This window comes from Phocoena sinus, chromosome 17 (assembly GCF_008692025.1).
Source record: "Phocoena sinus isolate mPhoSin1 chromosome 17, mPhoSin1.pri, whole genome shotgun sequence".
Taxonomy (NCBI): domain Eukaryota; kingdom Metazoa; phylum Chordata; class Mammalia; order Artiodactyla; family Phocoenidae; genus Phocoena; species Phocoena sinus.
In genome coordinates, this window is record NC_045779.1 from 76,505,663 (window position 1) to 76,526,039 (window position 20,377).

At 52.8% G+C, this 20,377-nt stretch overlaps 1 protein-coding gene across 5 annotated transcripts in view; it reads right to left on the bottom strand.

Moving 5' to 3' along the window:
• AGO2 (argonaute RISC catalytic component 2) overlaps positions 1-20,377 on the bottom strand; it is a 96,467-nt gene that overhangs the window by 49,034 nt on the left and 27,056 nt on the right. The window contains exons 1-2 of one of the 5 annotated variants that reach the window (XM_032609415.1): positions 932-960; positions 541-677 (exon numbers count right to left, since the gene is read on the bottom strand). The exons of 3 other annotated variants lie outside the window; for them this stretch is intronic. The gene's annotated coding sequence lies outside the window, so the exon portion shown is untranslated. Of the gene's footprint in view, positions 1-536; positions 678-931; positions 961-20,377 lie in introns of those variants that run through there. One more of the 5 variants, XM_032609416.1, reaches the window with a different exon arrangement.

Genomic DNA, 20,377 nt, shown 5'->3' on the forward strand with positions numbered 1-20,377 from the left:
GTTCTCAGGTGGACTCCCACCCGGCAAGAGAAATCTTGTGAATGTAGAGTCAAGGTTAAACCTCCGTGTCCCAGGAAATGTCCAGCCACAGAGCCACAGAAATCTGGCCCAGGAACCGGAGCACGATCCACACTGAAGGGAGTCCCGGCTCACAAAGTGCTTTCGCAGTTTACTTTCTTTCAGTTGATTTACAATATCATGTAAGTTTCACGTGTACAGCACAGTGATTCAGTTTTACACATACACATATACATTATACACATACACACATATTTATACACATGCATGTTCCTTTTCAGAATCTTTTCCCTTACAGGTTATTATATAATACTGAGTATAGTTCCCTGTGCTCTACAGTAGGTCCCTTCTGGTTCACGTTTCCTAATTGCGCCTCACAGCTACGGAGCAAAGGGGTCACCTGTGAACTATGAAGCTGTCCAAGGCCCAGAGAGTAGTAACACAGCTGGCGTGCCCACTCCATCCCACTCCCCAGGCTGCCCCCGCCCCGCCCGCCCGCTGTCAGTCCCCAGCCTTACCTACCTCTCAGCAAGGCAGGGTCAGGCCTGGGGCCCACCTCTCAGGCTGAGCCTATGCCTCCTATACCCCCAACACCCACCACTTGGACACGATAAGCCGCGGGAAACAAGGAGAACAGTTCACCAGTTTGCGTCACTAACCTGTATTGATAAAAGCAATGGGGGAAATGCAATGGTAAATTACTTATAAAATATGTAATTTCATAAGATATTTCTTCCTTGCTTCTAGATTTTAATAATGAAAATACTGACAGTTCGTGGGGAGCGTATGGAATATAGAGTCACAAGTTAAAGCCCCCTAAGCAGAGGGAACAGGGTGAGGACCTGTGTGGTTTTTTATTTTTCTTTTAATATAGAGTTATCGATTGACTGATTTAGGTTGCATTGGGTCTTACTTGCTGCGCGCGGGCTTTCTCTAGTTGCGGCAAGCGGGCTTCTCACTGCAGTGGCTTCTCTTGTTGCAGAGCACGGGCTCTAGGCATGCGGGCTTCAGTAGTTGTGGCGCACGGGTTCCAGAGCGCAGGCTCGGTAGTTGTGGCACACGGGCTTAGTTGCTCCACGGCATGTGGGATCTTCCCAGACCAGGGCTTGAACCCGTGGTCCCCTGCATTGGCAGGTGGATTCTTAACCACTGCGCCACCAGGGAAGCCCAGGACCTGTGTTTCATACCTTCGGGAAGGAAACTCTCCCACCGAGGGTCATGAAAACTGCGCCAGGCCTCAGTCCTGAGACACCCTGGATCCGTTTTTCTGACGCGTAGGGAGTCCCAAGTGTAAACTGCCGAAACAAGCAGGAAGATCCACAAACAAAGCTCCGGAGAGGAAGCTGTGGAGCAGTGGAAGCGCAGAGCTCCACCCGTGCTGGGGAAGGGACACGGGACAGGAGGGGAGAGGGAGGAGGTGTCAGCTCTTGGCCCCGAGGCTAAAAGGAGGGACGAACGGGCACACACGCGTGTGACACAGGGGAACCGAAAATTCAGCCCAGCATCACCTAGAGTTGAGCTCTCCAGGGGCTCCCCTCACACGGCCCGCGGCCCCTCGCACGGCAGCAGGAATGGGGGCTGCCACGCACAGGTGCACCGGACGGGCAGGGCGTCGGAGGGAAAGGGTGAGGAGGGGACATGGGGAGACCCCAGAGCACAAGCTCCCTGCTCGGCCTTCTTACCCTGGGCTCCCAGGAGCGGGTGCCACCAACACCTACAAGCAAATGGAAGCCCAAGGCACAGCCCAAGAGGATGCAGCATCTGGGGAGGAATTCACGGAGCTGGCGTTAAGCCAACTGGCTGTGGCGCTGGCCACCTGCTCAGCAGGGACCCAGCCCCAAGTGCCTACCCGCCTTCAGATGCCACCTCATCTCCCCCGCTCCTGCCATGCTGGCAGGCCGAGCGAGCGATCCCCCAGCTTCCGAGCTCTCTCACATCTCCTCCCCTCTTCACGGAGAAATGCAGGTCTGACCTTCCTGTGAGAACTGCCGGCAGCCCCACCGCCTCGCTGCTCCCAACCCCAGGCAGCACGCACAGCACATTTCCCATCCAGCGACTCATCGGACAGTTTTGTTTGGAATGGATTTCCCGCGGTTAAGCTTGCCTCTGCACGGGGCAAAACCTTTGGGATCCCGAAGGCAAACGCTTCTTTCTCATCCAGCAACACCGGCTGTCACGGTGGGCAAGGACTCGTCCACAGCAACTACCAGCACAGCCCCAGCACTTCAGTGACTCGGCCACCAGCCCCCGTTCCTGACCAGAGTGCTGCGGGCAGGAGTCCCCGAGCCTGAGAACCCAGCACAGCGTCAGGGACAAAGCAGGCACAGAGGGTTTGCCGAGTTGCTGCCGAGGATCCAGCACGTGTGTTTAAAATTTCCATCTTTAGAGCCACAGCTCAATCAGTGAAAGGGAAACATGTAGTGGATGAGTAATCGACTTCCTGTATGAGTAACCGGCTCATAGAAACCAGACAGCTTCCAAGAGATTTCACGGGAGGCGAGCCTGTCATTGCACTGGGCGTCCTGCAGAAACCCACGCCCAAGGTCTGGACTGTCGCTGGCCTGTCAGAGGAAGAGGAAGGTCCCAGAGCAGGGCTGTGGGACACCTGCCCTCACCATCTCTTGGCAGCCCCTCGCCCGTCCCAGCCCTCCCCCCGAGCAAGGGATGGAGGCACATGGACGCAAACCCACACCATCACCCCTCCTCTCTCCCACCCGGAACTGGGGACACAGGTCACACACCCGAGGAGCCAAGGAGATCCCCTGAGACCGCTGCCTACATGCACCAGCACGGGCAGGGCCCCAAGACACGAGGCGACCTCACGGCAGCTAAGACCCCCTCCAAGAGAAGGAAGTTTGGCCTCCTTCCGAATGTGCGAGGTACCCAAGAGCTCGCGGCGGGGCCATTCTTCACCAACTAGATCACGGGGCACTCCCTAAAGCAGCACCTGTGGGTAACTTCCACTCAAGGAAGCCGTCTTGTTTCCTTACCCATGATAGTAGACGCGGGCGACTGGGTGAATCTTTCCTATACTGCAGTCTTCTCTCTGATTCTCACCCTTATTACAGAAGATGTAGAAAAATACAAAGAAAATTTAAATCATCTGTTATGCCAGAAGTTGACTAACAGGCAAAGCTGGGACTCAGACACAGGTCCTGTTGTCATCAGAGCGTGTGAGGCTTGCCACCAAAGCGGAGCTGCCTCAAGTCCTTCTGAGAGAGTAGACAAGGTTTAAATCAAACAAGGGACTTCCCTGGTGGTCCAGTGGTTAAGAATCCACTTTCCGGGCTTCCCTGGTGGCGCGGTGGTTGAGAGTCTGCCTGCCGATGCAGGGGACACGGGTTCGTGCCCCGGTCTGGGAAGATCCCACATGCCGCGGAGGGGCTGGGCCCGTGAGCCATGGCCGCTGAGCCTGTGCATCCGGAGCCTGTGCTCCGCAATGGGAGAGGCCACAGCAGTGAGAGGCCCGCATACTGCAAAAAAAATAAATAAATAAAAATAAAAAAAAAAAAAAAAAAAAAAAAAAAAAAAAAAGAATCCACTTTCCAAGGCAGGGGACGCGGGTTCAATCCCTGGTTGGGGAACTAAGATCCCACATGCCACGGAGCAGCTAAGCCCACGCGCTCTAGGGCCCACTCCCCTCAACTAGAGAGCCCACACGCTGCAACTACTGAGCCCATGCACCACAGCTAGAGAGAAGCCCGTGCGCTGCGACAAAGAGCCTGCGCGCCGCAACTAAGACCCGACGCAGCCAAATAAATAAATATTTAAAAACAAACAAAATTAATAAGAGAGCTGCACTAACAGTGCATAATAATCTAGCCTCACCAAGTTCATTCAGTTAGCATTTCAGAGCATAATCACAGCTGCCACTTACTGAGGTCTGTGTACCAGACAAGCAGAAAACACAGGGCTGTCTTGTCACGTGGCAGCGGTCACAGACGCCACAACGTACGTTTAAAACCTGAAGCTACTTCAAAATCATGATGTCCATTAGGCCTGGCTGGACCTTGTTATTAAAGGTGGTAAAGGACCCATTTGCTACTCCGTCACCCTTTTGGTTTGGTATTTTGATAACTATTTCAATACAACCAGTTTTCTTTGTCATCCTATGTATTTTGTTCTTTGCTTTAAAAAACATTATTCTGGAAAGGGATCCCTCCACAAGAGTCACCACACTGACGAAGAGGCTGAGGACTGCACACTTGGGGACCACCTGCTCTGGGGGACAGGGTGGCCTCATCTCTAAGCAGAGGGGAGAGTGTTTCGGCTGCTGATAACGTCACAAAACCTCCGTGGTCTCTGTGGCGGTGTGGAGGGCGGGCAGGTCTGATGCCCCTCCACCAGGAACAGCCCTGCAGACAGCACCACGCCCTGCAGGCCCACAGGGGCTCTGTCTCCATAGCTGCCCTGAGATCACCCATCCCTGACGTGATGTGAGCTCACGATTTACCGGCTGCCATGACAACAGGCTCTCCAGGCTTCTTCTGCTCATCACACGGGCCCGCCTACCACGCGGCTGAGTTGGGAATCAGAAATCAGACATCCTGATAAGGCCTGACAGCAGTGCCCCAGGGCCCACGGCTCTGCTGGCGCTGTGCACCTAGGGCCATGGGAGCGGATCCTGGGAAGAAGCAAGGCAAAAACTCCCTGATGACCAGCGTGGAAATCAAGCTGTCCCAGGGTGAGCAAGGGGACAAGCATAGTTGTTCAGAGAAGCTCTTCATTCCAAATGCTGTTTTCTAAGTACTTAAGCACATGGAACTGAACTTTCAAAAAACCGCCAACCACATTAGGTCAGGCACCCGGATCTGGAATCGGCTTGGCCTCCGCCCCTGCCCCTTCACTCCAGCTTTCACGGCACATCTGCTGTTACAAGCACAAATGCAAAGGTCTGGGTGCCAGCTTATACCATCAGGCCAAGAACAGCATTCCTGACCACGGTCGACTTGAAATAAATCACAGAACCTGGAGGCTGGAGTCACCTTGGACAACCTTGGAGACCCAGAGGAGACAGCAACTCACCCCCACCTGCTCTAAGCCATCAACTGTGAGCTGGATCTGGGCAGGTCTGGGGGCCTGGTCTCGGGGAGGCCCAGGAAGCAGCACAAAGGTACCAAGCAGCAAGCACCAGGACTGCCCAGAAGGGGCACAGAGCTGCCTGCCCCGGCCCCGGCCCCGGCCCCGACACTGCCCCCCTTCCACCACATCTTATTATGAGTTATCTGACGCTCAAAAACAAAAAGATCTGCGTGACTGTTCGCTCCTGGGTGACTGAAATGTTCCTTAAGAAAAGTCCAAATGACGCTCCTGTCTGTACTCCCTGGCTGTTCGGTGCTGCTTGAACTTGGGCCACAGCCTTGCTGGGAGGCTGGAGGGTGGGGCACTCCTCCAGGAAGTGAGCCCAGCACACCAGCACCCACGTCTCAGTGGGGCTGGGATCAAAGATTTGCCACCCAGGTACCAGGAGGCCATTGTAAAGCTCTTTGCCGAATCTCAAAGTAAGCGTCAGTATTCAAAGCCACGCATCCCCTATTCTCCTTTTAGAATTCTGTTTTTATTATATTGGGTAACACAGCCAGAAACTATGAAGGCAAAAGAAAGTGATAAAAACAGCTCAGGGCTGTCCAGCCCTTCCACGCCACGCCTGGGGCCAAGCCGGTGTGGACATCAGCTCCTTGATGCTTCGCTGTGTGGAGGATGGGTGATGTGTCCGGCTCCCCGGGCCAGGCCTGGGTCTGTGTGTCTCCTCATAGGCTAGAAGAGCTCGTCAGGCACAGACCAGAAAGCAGATGCCGACAGACCAGCACTCTCCCGCTGAAACCAGGACACACGGCGACCACTGACCAAATCCACCTGCTGCCTACACAGGCAGGTCTCGCTTGTGGCCACCGAAACTGAACTGCATTAAACAATCACAGCAGCCTTTTTGCCGAAGTGAGCGGAAGCAGTCTCAGGACGAAGCACTAAGAATGCAGACAGGCAGGCCTGCTGTCAGCTGGAGATCAAGTCAAACATGACCGCAGCGCTGGACCCAGGAGACCGACAGCCAACTGTGAGCAGGGAGACAAACCAAACCCAGCCGAGTTCCCAGAGGAACGGACCGTCTGACCAGACACAAGGACCCAGGAACGCTCGCCCACACGCACGTCCGGCCCGAGTGCCCTGCCAGGTGGAGCTGGGATGGAACCCAGGCCGAGACACAGACGCCTCCGCCTGGCCCGGGCCTCGCTCCTGCTGCCCCACGAGCTCAGAGTCAGCTCGGGGCAGGGAGGATCCAGGCCCGGTCACCGCAGGAGGACTTGCTCTCAGCAGCGTCTGGTGCCACCAGCGTTCCGATGGGATAGTCAACATCAGCCCAGAGCACAGGGGCTCTGGGGACACCCCACAGCACGAGGCTGACCATCAAGCCCCGCTGACGCCCCCAGGCCTGCAGGTCCCAGCCCCGGCGTGAGCCCCCATCCCCCATGCCCACAGCAGCCCAGAGGACTTTCTTCCTCCTCGTGCCCTCGGGCAGGCTTGCACAGCAACTCCTCTAGATGAAGAGGAAGGGCGGGCTGGGCGGAGCCCGGCGACACAGTGGCAGCCTCCCCAGACCGGGGAGGGGATGGGGACAGGCCCTGCAAGGAAGGCAGCCAGCCGTGGTCTGCAGACCTGTTCTCTGTAAATGTGTCACCCTCGCGCGGGCCACCGTTCCTGTAAGTCTTTCACGTCTTCCGCTCTCGGTGGAAATTCCCACCTGGTTCTTGGTAACATGCAAAGAGAGGGCCCCACAGGCGGCCTGAACAGGGAGCTGTGACCCCAGGGGCAGATGCGCCCAGGTGAGAGCTGGCCCCAAAGGCCCCAAAACCCTGAAGACATTCAGCCTTCTCCCGGGGAGTATGCAGCTTGCACGGGAAGAGGCCACAAGCCAGACGGACCACTGAGGATTCATTACAAGACAAGCACCCAGCTACCCTCGTATCAGTGACTAATAATAGTTTCTATTTTTGTTGCAAACTCAAAGAACTTTGTCTACGATGGGGTTTTTTTGGTTGTTTTGTTTTTTTTAATTAATTTACTTATTTATTTATTTTTGGCTGCGTTGGGTCTTCGTTGCTACGCGCGCACTTTTTCTAGTTGCGGCGAGCGGGGGCTGCTCTTCGTTGCGGTGCGCGGGCTTCTCATTGCGGTGGCTTCTTTTGTTGCGGGGCACGGGCTTTAGGTGCGCGGGCTTCAGTAGTTGTGGCACGTGGGCTCAGTAGTTGTGGCGCACAGGCTTAGTTGCTCCGCGGCATGTGGGATCTTCCCAGACCAGGGCTTGAACCCGTGTCCCCTGCATTGGCGGGTGGGTTCCTAGCCGCTGCGCCACCAGGGAAGTCCTACAATGGGTTTTTAAGTGGGCTTTTGTGGTTAACCTGAAACTCCCATCAGCATTAAAAACACAATCTTCTTTGAGGAACAGTCCCCAAAGCCACCCCTGTGATGTGTGAAAAGAAAACTTTTTTTTTTTTTTTGCTTCCGGTACGCGGGCCTCTCACTGCTGTGGCCTCTCCCGTTGCGGAGCACAGGCTCCGGACGTGCAGGCTCAGCGGCCATGGCTCACGGGTCCAGCCGCTCGGCGGCATGTGGGATCTTCCCAGACCAGGGCTTGAACCCGTGTTCCCTGCATTGGCGGGTGGGTTCCTAGCCGCTGCGCCACCAGGGAAGTCCTACAATGGGTTTTTAAGTGGGCTTTTGTGGTTAACCTGAAACTCCCATCAGCATTAAAAACACAATCTTCTTTGAGGAACAGTCCCCAAAGCCACCCCTGTGATGTGTGAAAAGAAAACTTTTTTTTTTTTTTTTTTTTGCGGTACGCCGGGCCTCTCACTGTTGTGGCCTCTCCCGTTGCGGAGCACAGGCTCCGGATGTGCAGGCTCAGTGGCCATGGCTCACGGGTCCAGCCGCTCCGCAGCATGTGGGATCTTCCCGGACCGGGGCACGAACCCGTGTCCCCTGCAACAGCAGGCGGACTCTCAACCACTGTGCCACCAGGGAAGCCCCAGAAAACTTTTTTTCTCATAGAAAATGTTTTAATGAACTTTCCCTCTTAAGTTAAAAATGCCCCCTCTGATTCACCATCTGTCTTTACTCAACGATATCAGAAATACTATAATTAACACGAGGAAGGATTAAAGAAATTCTTGTAAAATACAAATTACCTCCTACAGAAATGTCCCCCAAATGGCTGATATGACATTATTGTGGACTAGTGGTTCTTTGAAGCGTTTGTCAGAAAGTTTGGAAGCGCTTTACAAAAAAGCCCCATGAAAACAGGAAAGCTATCATACGTGCATTTCTCCCACACACTTCTCTGCAGCACTTACTAGTTCTGATTTTACAGTTATCTTGGGACTTTCTGATTAGTAACTGCCTTTCCCACTAACATAAGCATCACCAGGGCAGAGGTTAGGTCTGGTTTGGTGCGACTGTTTAATGAATGACTGCACAAACGAGTGCACAGATGAAAAAAGAATAGCTCAGTGTCACACCCACTGTTGGGAGAAACGCCTTTACTGATTTATAACTCAATGCCAAGTGTTTTGTGGCAAAAACATGAGGCATTCACACGGGGACTACCATTCTGCCTTTGGTGAGCAGCCTTGCCCCCTTCCAACTCAAGAGGCCGGCACTGACCAAGCACCTGCTACGCTCCGGGCACGAGATTTCAGGTGCCTCCTCGTCGTTCTCACGTCCACCCTCTCGGACACTGTCTTCACTCCACAGGTGAGGAACCAGGGCGGCAGAGAGGGCACCATGCCCGCCGACCGCAGTGCCGACGACAAAGCAATCCCCGCTGAGCCCTCCGCCAAAGCAATCCCTCGACTCCTCCAGCCTCCCTTACGGAAGAGTTCACATGACATCTCTCATACTTCAGGAAAGTCTTTTTCTCCAAAGAACCCAGATCCTTTTCATCACCCCAAACATTCAGGAATCTGACCTATCACCCCTCTAAAGCAGCTGGGAAAGTTCAGAAAACTCAATTTAGTGCCCTTTTACGTTAACTACTTCATCCTAGTTACCTGGAACACCTCTCAGTACCTACAGAAAATGGGTGATTTCTCTTTGTAATACGTATATTATTATTCTGAGCTCCCAAAATAATTCAGGAAGTAACAGCCACCACTAGTGCACCAGGCACGTACACTGTGTATCACGGGTATCATCTCGTCTAGTCCTCACCCTGGGTAAGGCAAACAGGATCCCGCTTTACAGACGGGAAACCGAGGTGACCAGAAGGTGAGTGACAGGCAAAGCCGGGACCCGGACACAGGTCTTGCTGCCCTCACAGCACGAGAGCTTTGCTAGCAAGCCGAACTGCACAGCACTCAGTGCCCTCCCCGAGATCCGCACGGCCAGCCCCACGCCGAGCACCTCCACACACCGGCTCCGACTCCACTCACTGGGTACACTCACCTGAGTACCACTCACCTGAGTACCCTCGACTCCCCTGTTCTCGGGGTGCCCACCTTCAGAAGGGGGTGGGCAGAAACATCAGAGAGAGGCCGGAAGCAGGCCGCTATGACAGGTCAGGGTGGGCGAAGGTGGCATGTCCATGAGTGGGACAGGAGGACAAGAACAGCTTTCTGAATATTAAAAAATTAAGGAGCGCTTCCTCTCATTTTACTGAAAATAAATTCCAGGGCTTCCCTGGTGGCGCAGTGGTTAAGAACCTGCCTGCCAACGCAGGGGACACGGGTTCGAGCCCTGGTCCAGGAAGATCCCACATGCCACGGAGCAACTAAGCCCGCGCGCCACAACTACCGAAGCCCGCGCGCCCAGAGCCCGCGCTCCACAGCAAGAGAAGCCACTGCAATGAGAAGCCCATGCACCGCAACCAAGAGTAACCTCAGCTCACGGCAACTGGAGAAAGCCCACACGCAGCAACAAAGACCCAGCACAGCCAGAAATAAACAAATACATTTATTTAAAAAGAAAATTCCAAATGGATACAAACCGTAACTAAACATTTTTAAGTGAAACAAAAACATCCAAAGAAATATATTAAAATTGAATAACTTTTATAATTATGGGGTGGGAGCCAAAAGTAGAGGCCATAAGAGGCAAGCCTGAGTACATGAGATCTTTTAAGACTTCTCTAAGCACTGGATAACCTCAGAAAATTTTGACATAATAAACTCACAAACCTAAAAATATAAACCTGGATACAGAGTTTAAATTTCTGAGGATTAAAAACTCCAACTGGAAAACGGGCAACATCTATGAACGGAGAGTGTGCATAGGAAACCCTAGTAGCCAACAAACGTAGAAAATACATTCAGCCTTTACACAAAGAAATCCCCACCCCGCCCCCCCAAAAAAAACTGTAAGTAATTTTTTGCCCATCTGGTATTTATAAGAGCTTGGGGGAAAATATCACTCTTATCCAAACTAGGTGGTTTTGAAGGTATGTTTCAGAAATCTTTTAAAATCACGTTCCTTTCGATCTAGTAACTCAACGTCTAGGTGTTTATCCTAAAATACCCAGGTACCTATACCTAAGAGCATTTATCGTAGTATATCATATTCAAAGACTGACAATGACAAAAACGTCCATCAGTAGAGAGCTGGTTAAATAAACCATTACAGTAATTTCCTGACACAACACATCTACAACTGTTACACGGAAAGATGTCCACGTGGGAGAAAGTTCCAAAACAGCGTTTGATGCAATCACACTTGTCCTCTATTTACACACGTGTGCGTACACACGCACACACACGCTTGGCGTATGAATGGGAAAACTCAAGGAAGGATTAAAAAAACATTAACGGTGAACATTCCCAGACGGTCAACTATGATTGGTCCTCTTCACGCCTCTGTAGTTTTTAAGTGGGCACGTGATATCTAGTATTGGAAAAATTATAATAAGGCTAATTTGTTAAAAACCTACAAGATGCAGGCATAGTCATCACCCCCATTTAACAGGTAACCACACTGATTTTAAAGCTTGCCGAATTCAGGACTTGTGGCAGGCCTGTTAAGACTTCCGTCTGCATTTCACACATGAACAGAGTGAGATGAGAAGGTTAAGCCCCTCGCCCATGGCAGGCAGCAGGCACCCAGCTCCATCGCCTGGAAGACAGGGCAGCCTCCGCCTCCCTCTGCAGCCAGGAGGGCTGGAAGGACCCTAGGTGCCGGGCAGTGCCTGGGGACCCGCCAAAGGGCACCCCACTGCCAGGGCAGGGTGTAAACCTAGGTGTCCTCGGCCCAAGCTCACCACGCGCTTCTGCACTGTTGCCTGCACACGTGTTATGAAACACAAGATTAAAGCCACAGTTTGGGTTTTACAGCCCAGATAAGGGGAACCCATACTGGAACTGCACACGAGAAAAAAAGCAGCTCAGACGCTGTTTCTGCCCATTTTGGAATGTGGCCCTCGGCACACGGGGCGGGCCTGCTCCCACCCAGAGCTCTGACTCAGGCTGGGGTCCCCCTTTCTCCCTCCACACACACTGAATCATCTTCTGAGGTGACAAGAAACCACAACCTTGTACGTGCGAGCACCAGGGGAGCCCGACACCGGAGGGCCCACTCTGGGCGAGTGAGTCTGCACTGATGCTGGGCGAGGTCCCCGCGAGAAGCCCACGACTCACTGGGGCAGTGACGCCAAACGGCAGGGGGCCACCCATGGACAGATGGATGGCATTTCTTTCTCTTTTTTTTTAATGGAAAAGAAAACCCAATACAGAGGGCGCGCCTCACCTATTCAGGGCAGGTACTATTCCGTTAACTACTTGAGTGCCATCTGCACACACACAGGTGAGCAGCAGAGGAGAGGGGCTGGCGGCCTTGCCCCACTCCCACCCCCCCACAATGGCTTTTCAGGCAGTAAAGGCTTGGCCGCTAACGGGCTTCTGAGCCAGGGCCTTCTCCCTGGGAACTACCTGCTGACTTCAAGCCTTAAGTTGAATTTCCGTAACGGACTAAGGATAAATTAGCATCCACATAGCCCCAGCTAATGCAAACCCGCTAAAACCTGACCTATCAGTATTACCTGTGAGGCCTGATGAATTTTTAGAGAAAGAGAATCAGGAAGAAAAAAGACGACATCAAGAATGAGAAACCACCGTTTTAGTTCTGTCCCACAGGGCTACCGAGGGAAGTCTTAGCCTTTTGCCTGCCTTGAAAAGAGTAAATGTCTATTTCTACCAGCTGGGCTGCTGCTGACACACACACACACACACACACACACACACACACACACACACACACACACCGTGTCACTCAGAATCAAGGTGCCCTGTCATCTGCCCGTCTGGGGAACTGACAGGTGACCCTGGAGGCCCAGGCTGCAGGGCGTCCGTCCACCACTGAGTGAATTATTCTACGTGGTCCAGCACAAGACGACGAGGGGAGGAGGAAGGAACAAGATGGGGCAGCACGGACCGGCCCAGGCGTCCACAACGTCCCTGGAGAGGGACGAACTCCAGGCTTTCCACATCTGACCCCTATGTCCCTGCCTGAAGGATGACTTCGGGGGGGTGATGGCCAGATGTTTTGAAGCCACTGCACGAAAAGAACTCTCTTGGACCAACCAAGGCGGCAGGACTCAACCATTCAGAAGTGTGGGCTGGTCCCCAGAGGTGTGACATTCCAAAGCAGCTCATTCTAATCAACTGCTGGAATCTTCACCGGGAGTGATTTTACATTTCCTCCTGTTTAACCTACTCTCTTTTAAAATCATTTTACCCCAGGCGAGGCTCAGCCCTTCCTCATTCCCCGCCTCAGCTCCGCTTCCCTTGCTCTGAGCGCGTTCCTCACCCTCTCTGTGAGCTGTTCCTCACTTCCTCCCTGAAAACAGGAAATCCTGCAGACAGACCTCCTGGACCCACGAGCCCGCCTTACTGAACGTCGCCCCATGGCTCTGCTGTTGCTGTTTGCTCAACTAGAGGAATGCGATAATAACCCAACACTTTCCCCAACTGACCTCTCCGCTTGTGATGTTTCTACCGCACTGCGTATGCGTCCACTGCCAGGGTCCATTCTACCTTGTGCTTTGGCAGTTCGCAGGCCAAGATATCTGTCTTCCCACAACCCTGAGGCTGACTCGTGTCACCACCCCAGCACGTTGTTGGGCCTGGCAGGTCGTCAATGCTGGGTGAGCGCTCACTGAAACTGGACCGCAATTCAGCATCTGTAACGATGCCCGTAATCCCACTGACAAGCCTGTATCTGAACAAGTGCACTGCGTTCATTTGCCCACCCAGTGTTAAGAATTCCGTAAGGTGGTCTATCACTGGCTCCATTTCGTAGACAGAGTGGGCTGAGATTAATGATTAGGGTCCCACAGTTAGAAGGTAGGTGTGCTGGGCTTTGAAGCAAAAGCCTGCAGGATTCTGAGGCTCCACATCTTCAGTGACAGTGCAGCCCCCAAAGTGAGCCAGGAGCAAAGGGGACTCAGCTGTGCAGCCAGCTGGGGGCGCTGCGTCTGCCCAGGGCTCTGAAGGTCCACGACCTGGAGGCCTGGGCAGCCCCTAACCGAGACACTTCACACACACATAAAAGAGGTCCTAGAGCTTCTAGCCATTTTAAAGCTATTTCTTTAAACTAGGTGGCATGTATACAGACGTTCTTTGTATGGCTTGTAAGTTTTTACTTGTTTGAAAACAAGATCCTCTCATGATTTAGAAAATAAAAACAAACAAAACAGACAAGAGCCCCTTCCAACTTAGCATAAGGGACTTCCTGGACCTGATAAAGATCATCTAATAAAAACCTCCCGAAAACATCACTCACACAGCAAAGCATTTCTTCTGAGGACAGAACCAAACAGCGAGGCTTGGAATCACCACTTGAACAGATCTGAGCGAGGGCGGTAACAAAAGAAAAAGAAAATATGCAACGTGACTGGAAATGAAGACACAAAACTGCCACACACAGACGACATGACCACCTACGTAAAGTTAAGGCGGAATCCACACATGCTGTCAGAACTAAAAAGAACTCGACAGGCTTGCTGGAAACGAGATTCCAGATATCCGTTGCATCCCCGTATGTGAGCGACTGCTCATTAGAAAAGTGAGGTTACAAAGACGCCACTTACAAACAACAACATCAAACTGTAAGGTACGAAGGAGGCGCAGGTATAAAACGGACTTGAAAGACAGCTCGGCGAAGCAGCACTGCCCTCGGCAAGAGCCTCCGCCATCGGCCTCGGGGTTAAGTACCCGTTCCATTCAGAGCCCTGCGGCACACGCCACAGCCGCCTTAAAGACCCCGGAAGCGTGCGCGCACTCAGAGGAAAAGGAAACCAGATTCTGGATGGCTGGCTCACGTCCGAACACGGGTGCACTGTGTAACCCTCTACGAATAATTCTGCTGAGCACGACAAGGTTACTCCCAGGAACACCTTCCAGGGCCTGGACCACTGGCACCTCACACTTCCGGAACGCTCACGACCCCTCTGCAAGGCGGGGGTTATCACCACTGTGCAGAAGAGGCCGAGGCCGACAGGTGCGGTGACCTGCCCGAGGTCACACAGCCAGCGGCACAGGCGGGCCCTGGACTCCTCCAGCCAACCCGCTGAGTGCGGACCGGGCAGGGGGCTTCTGGAAGGGTGAGGAGTTACTAGCTGCTACAACGTGGGCTGATGTGTAGCTGAGCATATGGGGTCAGTGGTTCCCACACGCTGTCACTGAGGAATTCTTGGCATTTGATGGCCACCTCCAACAACACAGCCAACTGCTGCCATGCCGCTTGAGTTTCAAGTTTTTTGGAAGGACAACACATTAGCGGTTTTAAAACTGCCCAAATCCTTCAACATTTTGAGAGACGGGGTCCACGTCCCCTTCCCTTGAGTCCAGACAGGCTTGTGACGGCTTGGACCAGCAGTGGGGTGCGAAGGGGAAATGACACCAGGGACTCGTGAGCTGGGTCACAACGACCGACCAGGCACTTCCACCCCCTCTCTGGAAACGTCTGCTCTCCAGACACGTCCCCTCCTGACACACTCCCTCGGGGAACCCAGCCTGGGCCACGTGAGAGGCCCCCGCGGGCAGCCCAGCTGAGGCCGGCCTTCAAGTCACCCCAGCCCAGGTGCCAGACGAGAGTGGAGACGTCCCCAGACGGTTCCAGCCCGGAGACACCGCGCTCCCTCCCAGCCACGGCCTCGTGGGGCAGAGACACTGCAGCCTCCATGCCCGGTCCAGACCCCTACCCAGCGAGTCCACGGGCAGCAACAGGCAACAGGCACAAACACCAATTTCTGAACAGTGCCACCCGCTCCTCAGTCCTGTCGTGGTACACAGGCAACACGAGCATCTTCAAAGAAACACACGTGGAGCTGAGGCAGGTTCCGAGGTGGGGGGGGGGGGGGTTCCTTTGTCGGTCACGTTCCCGTTCAAGGAAGCGGGGATGGTGGTCAACGGCACAAGTCTGGGCTCCGGGTGCCCAGAGCCCAGTCAGCCCAACACTAGGAGGGGCTGGAGGCAGCAGGCCTTGCGATGGCTGAGAGCTGGGCAAGGACGTCTCTGAGGGCAGAGAGCAAACCACAAAGTTGGTCATCTCGGAGAAAGCGGGTTCTCCTGGGATCCAGGACTGTGCAACGCTGGTCTGACCAGAGCCCCGTGGGGGACAGAAAAAATCTTCTCATTGGGCCCACGGTCCCTCTGTGACCGCCAGCCTCCCGGGACCCCTCCGCGCACTCCCACGGCCCACTCCCGCCCACACCTGTCCACCTCCTTCCTGCCCCCCTGCCCCCAGCTCCCCGCTCTTCGCAGAGGGAATAACAGCCATCAGGAGGGAGCTCCCGAGGCCCACCGCCCCCCCAACCCCTCCTCCTCTCTGCGCCACGATTCCCCCTCTGCCCGCTCACTCCCAGCAGCACACACGCACGCTGCGATGACTCCCGTCTTAAACAAGACAGAGAGAGGAGAGATCTTCTAAGATGCTGGAGAGAAAAACACAGGTCAGCTATAAAGCAACCACAGACAGCTGACTTCGACAGCAAAAATGTATGGCCAAAAAAGAGGAAGCATGTCGACTGGCTAAAAGAGAGCAACTCTCAACCTATCAATGTGCACTCAGAAACTTTCCCTGAAGCATGAGAACAAAGATGTTCGCAGACAGACAGCGAGCCCTCAACAGACTTGCGGAACAAAGCAATCTCGGGCCCCCACCCACCCCCTCCAACTATCCGGTCAGCCGGTTGCACCTGCTCCTTCCTCCTGATTCTCCCCAGTCAGGCCTGTGCCCCGAGGCAGCCAGCTTGCCCGACAGCCCATCGCTCCTCCCGCATCAAGTCTCTGCTTCCTCCAGCTTCCCTTCCCTCCTCCCCAGCTGTTCCTCCTCGGTCCCCGGCCAGTTCCACCCACCTTCCCCTCCTGCCCTCTCAGCACTGCGCGCCAGCTCTGCCCCACATGTCCAGCCACAGCACAGCCCGGCGATCACGCCTGCCGCGCGCTGCCAGCCCCCTGAGGAGGTAGGCTACTGGCAGACCCTTGGAGACCCCACAAACCTCCCCTCCAAGCCCCTCGCCTTCAGGGTGGAGAAGCACTCAGCCTTGCTCTCTGGATGCTCCCGGAACAGGGCATGAATCCCACACCCGCCCTGGAAATTTAGACAGAGGAAAAATAAACCTCCATGAGTTTGGATTCCTACAGGAGCCGTTAGGTTTAGATCTATTTAAGAGCTTCATGTGCCCCAACTAACGCATCCTTCTGTAGTCACTATGTTTTTCTACAATGAACACGAGTCTTTTTATTTTCAATAGAATAAAATAGAGGTTAAAAATAAACATTACAAAGGAAAAACTTCAGCCTCTCTTTATGATATCTTTTTTGAGATAAACATGGTTTCTTGTTACACATCAAACTATTCCCAGCCTGGATATATCTACAGGGTCATGTCTGCAACACTGCCATTGTAAAGGAAAAAAATACTTCCTCTCCTCAGTGATATATTTAGAAACCAAGCGCTTCAACTCAGATTTTGTTATAAGAATACTCCCATGTTTATTTTTAACTACAGTCATGATACTTCGAAAAGAAATGTTACTTTAAATGTTAATAAAACAAGGCACACATTGAATAGCAAATATCATGGTGCTATTACCAAACAAACGGATCCCAGAATGTTCCTTATACCAAGACAAGCATCTGAAAAGACTAAATAAAATAAGCCTTAGCTTTAAGACGTGAAATCTCCTTGCACACTTCGGCAAGGCTCCTGTGGCCGATACCCGTGGCTCAATCCAATTCAACTGAGCATTAATTTGACTGTAATCCCCACACTTGGAATGAAAGCAACTCCCCGAGGGGATACTTAAAAGCAAATTTACCAAACGACAGAAATCGGAAAATTCCCCAAATCTGTACAACTGGAGGGCAAACAACGTCCAGATATTTGAAACGTCACTTCTAGAGAGTGGCATCCCGTAGAGGTACAATTTTCTTTGAGTCAGAATCATTAATTAGGAGCACAATGTTTGAAAATCAAGCAGATCAAACCCCAGGACTGTTGGGCCTCTTCAATCAATTCTTCTATAAGAGAAACAAGCCCACAATTTAAAATAAACAGAAATGTGTTTCTGAGTTTTTCAGAAGACTGAAAAAAAATTTAATGGTACTTGCCCACATCTTGGATTGTGGATGGTGCCAGATGCGGAGCGCTGACTGTTATCTTGAAATGACATAATTGTGGCATTTTCCCATCCACACCAGGCCCCACCATTAGCTAGAGCTCTATGCATGCCCAGTGCCCTCTGCAGCTTGGTGAAGACAAGAGTCAGGGTCTCCTGCACCCTGGTGGGTCTCACTGAGCTTAAGGTAGAACCACAAATGTCATTTTTGGTTGGTCATGATTCAACCAAAAAGGCATCCCTCAGAGTGAAGTATGCTGCCGCCTTCAAGCTCAACGCCAAGTTTGGAAATCTAGGATCATGAATACTCATGAAATGATCAAAAGCCCAGTTTTTTGCTTTTTGTTTTTTTACCTTATTAAAATTCACATAACATAAAATTTGCCATCCTAACCATTTTCAAGTGTGCAATTAGTTTAGTGGCTTTTAGTACATCCACAATGTTGAGCAGCCTTGGCCACTGTATTTCCAGAACGTTTTCATCACCCCAAGAAGAAACCCTCCCCGCTCCCTCCCACCCTCAGCCCCCCCGGCGACCACTGGTCTGCTCTGCCTCAGTGCTTTCACCTGCCCCGGGCATTTCTTACAAATGGACTCAGCCCCGGAGCAGCTTGTCTCCACAAGGAGCTCTGCAGATAGGGCTGATGGCCAGTATCTGGGGTCCCTCCCACCTCAGGTGCACAGCCCGCCATCAACCTTCCACAACGACATGGGCTTTCAAAGGAGTTTGTGTGTTTCTGCCACTCACTCTTCCAGGACCCTGCCTTCCGGGGTGGGGGAAATGAGACGCAGCGGGGAGCAGCGCTGAAGGTGCCAGCGGTCCAGGCCCATGAGGGGACCAGCCAAGGTGGCAAAGCTGTCCAGCCAGCCTGCGGTGGCCCAGGCGCACCCAGCGGGCCTGGAGGCTCAGGCCAAGGGGAGATGCTGTTTGAATTGAAGCCAGAGCTTGGGGGAGCGCTAGGCAAATGATACCATGGAAAATATCCCTAAAACGTGAGCAGCCAACGCATGCCCTGCACTGTGGGAAAAGTCCGAAGCAGACTCCGCCTCTGCTGGGCAGGTAACTGGGAGTTAACTCTCAAGAACCTGAAAATCACACAGGCAAAAATGTTTAGGTACGGTAGAATCAACAGCTAATTCTGTGCACAAATACAGATTCACACACACCAACAGTAAACATGCCTTTGGGAAATCTGAGCGCTTACTGTATACGTCATGATACGAAGGAGGGGCCATTCCTCAAGAGTCAGTGTTGTGACCCTGTTTCTAGAGGGAGTCCCCATCTTTCAGAGACACACACTGAATGATGTGTGGATAAATGATGCGATGTGGGATTTCTTTCAAAATGTACCAGTAAGACAGGCCACGTGTTGGTACTTCTTGAGGCTGAGTGATGAACACACAGGGACCACTAGACTTTCCTTTTATACATGTTAGGAAGTTAAAAGTACCTTTAAAGTTTGAAAGACATTACAGCAAATGCGGGGATGATCACAGTGGATGGGATTCCCAGAGGAAAGAAGTGAGCGGGGCTGAGGCCAGCTGCAGAAGCAGCACTCCAGGCAGGGAAGACCCCCTCCCGGGCGGGGACGCACGAGGGCCAGGCCACCGCTCCGAACCAGAGGGCACACATGCCTGGAACCGCACGCGATGGTGTGGGCGAGCACACGGGCGTTCTCCCGGGAAGGGTGAGGAGCGCTCGTCGGTGGTGCCGGAGCTGCTGCGTGAGGGCGGTGGGCTCTGAGTCAGCCGTGACCCCGGGGCCAGCCGACCGGCTGACGGCAGCCTTGCACACGGGTCCAGGCTCACAGGCCCTCCAGCAGCTTCCTCCTGACCGCAGGCGCAACCAGGGAGATGAATGACCACAAACACGGCTGACGAAGCTAAGTGAAGGGAACTTTTCCAGAAAGGAGGGGAAAGCTACAAGCCTGCTCAGAGGCCTCAGAGTCAGCCCAGGAGCAAAGTGAGGATGGGCAAGTTAAGAGCCCTCGTGCAGGGAAAACCCGCCAGGCTTGCGGAAGTCCCCAGCAAAGGGACATGTCAATCAACTCCTGCAAAATGAAGCAGAGTGTCAAAAATAACTGTCTTCCCCACTCTGTCTAATACTCCGTGCCTTCAAGTTGTGGAATATACTAAATATGACCAATATTATAAACAAATTATGCAGAATATGTTTCATGCTTATAACTCAGTCATGCTCACTGAGTTTGACTTAAAAAACCTTACATCTGGGACTTCCCTGGCGGTCCAGTGGTTAAGACTCTGCACTTCCACTGCAGGGGGCACAGGTCCAATCCCTGGTCCACATGCTGCACAGTGCGGCCAAAAAAACAGAACAAAAGCAAACAAAAACCTTACAGCTCAGAAAGGTTTACTAAAAATTAGGTAAGATTTCCCCATAATAATATACACAGAGGAAGAACGCTGTTCTTCAGAACATCAACTACGTTTTAATTCGCCCGAAGGAAGCAGGTAGATTCTAACCCCTAAGGAAGGGGCTCAGTGAGACACACAAGCAGGCACCTGTAGCTCCCAACTGCCGCCCTCCCTTCCCACAAGGCAAACGGGGATCAATGGCGACGTTCTCCAAAAGCCAACGCTCTCAGCACAGCGTGGAAGATGAGCCAGATGGGCCTGTGTGTCCCCTGATAAAAGAGTCACACACATTTCAATTCTGGTAAGGCTCGAAGAAGGCACAGCAAATGAAGAATTTTATAATTTAAAACTTTAATATTTGGAAACAACCCCAAGTTTCCA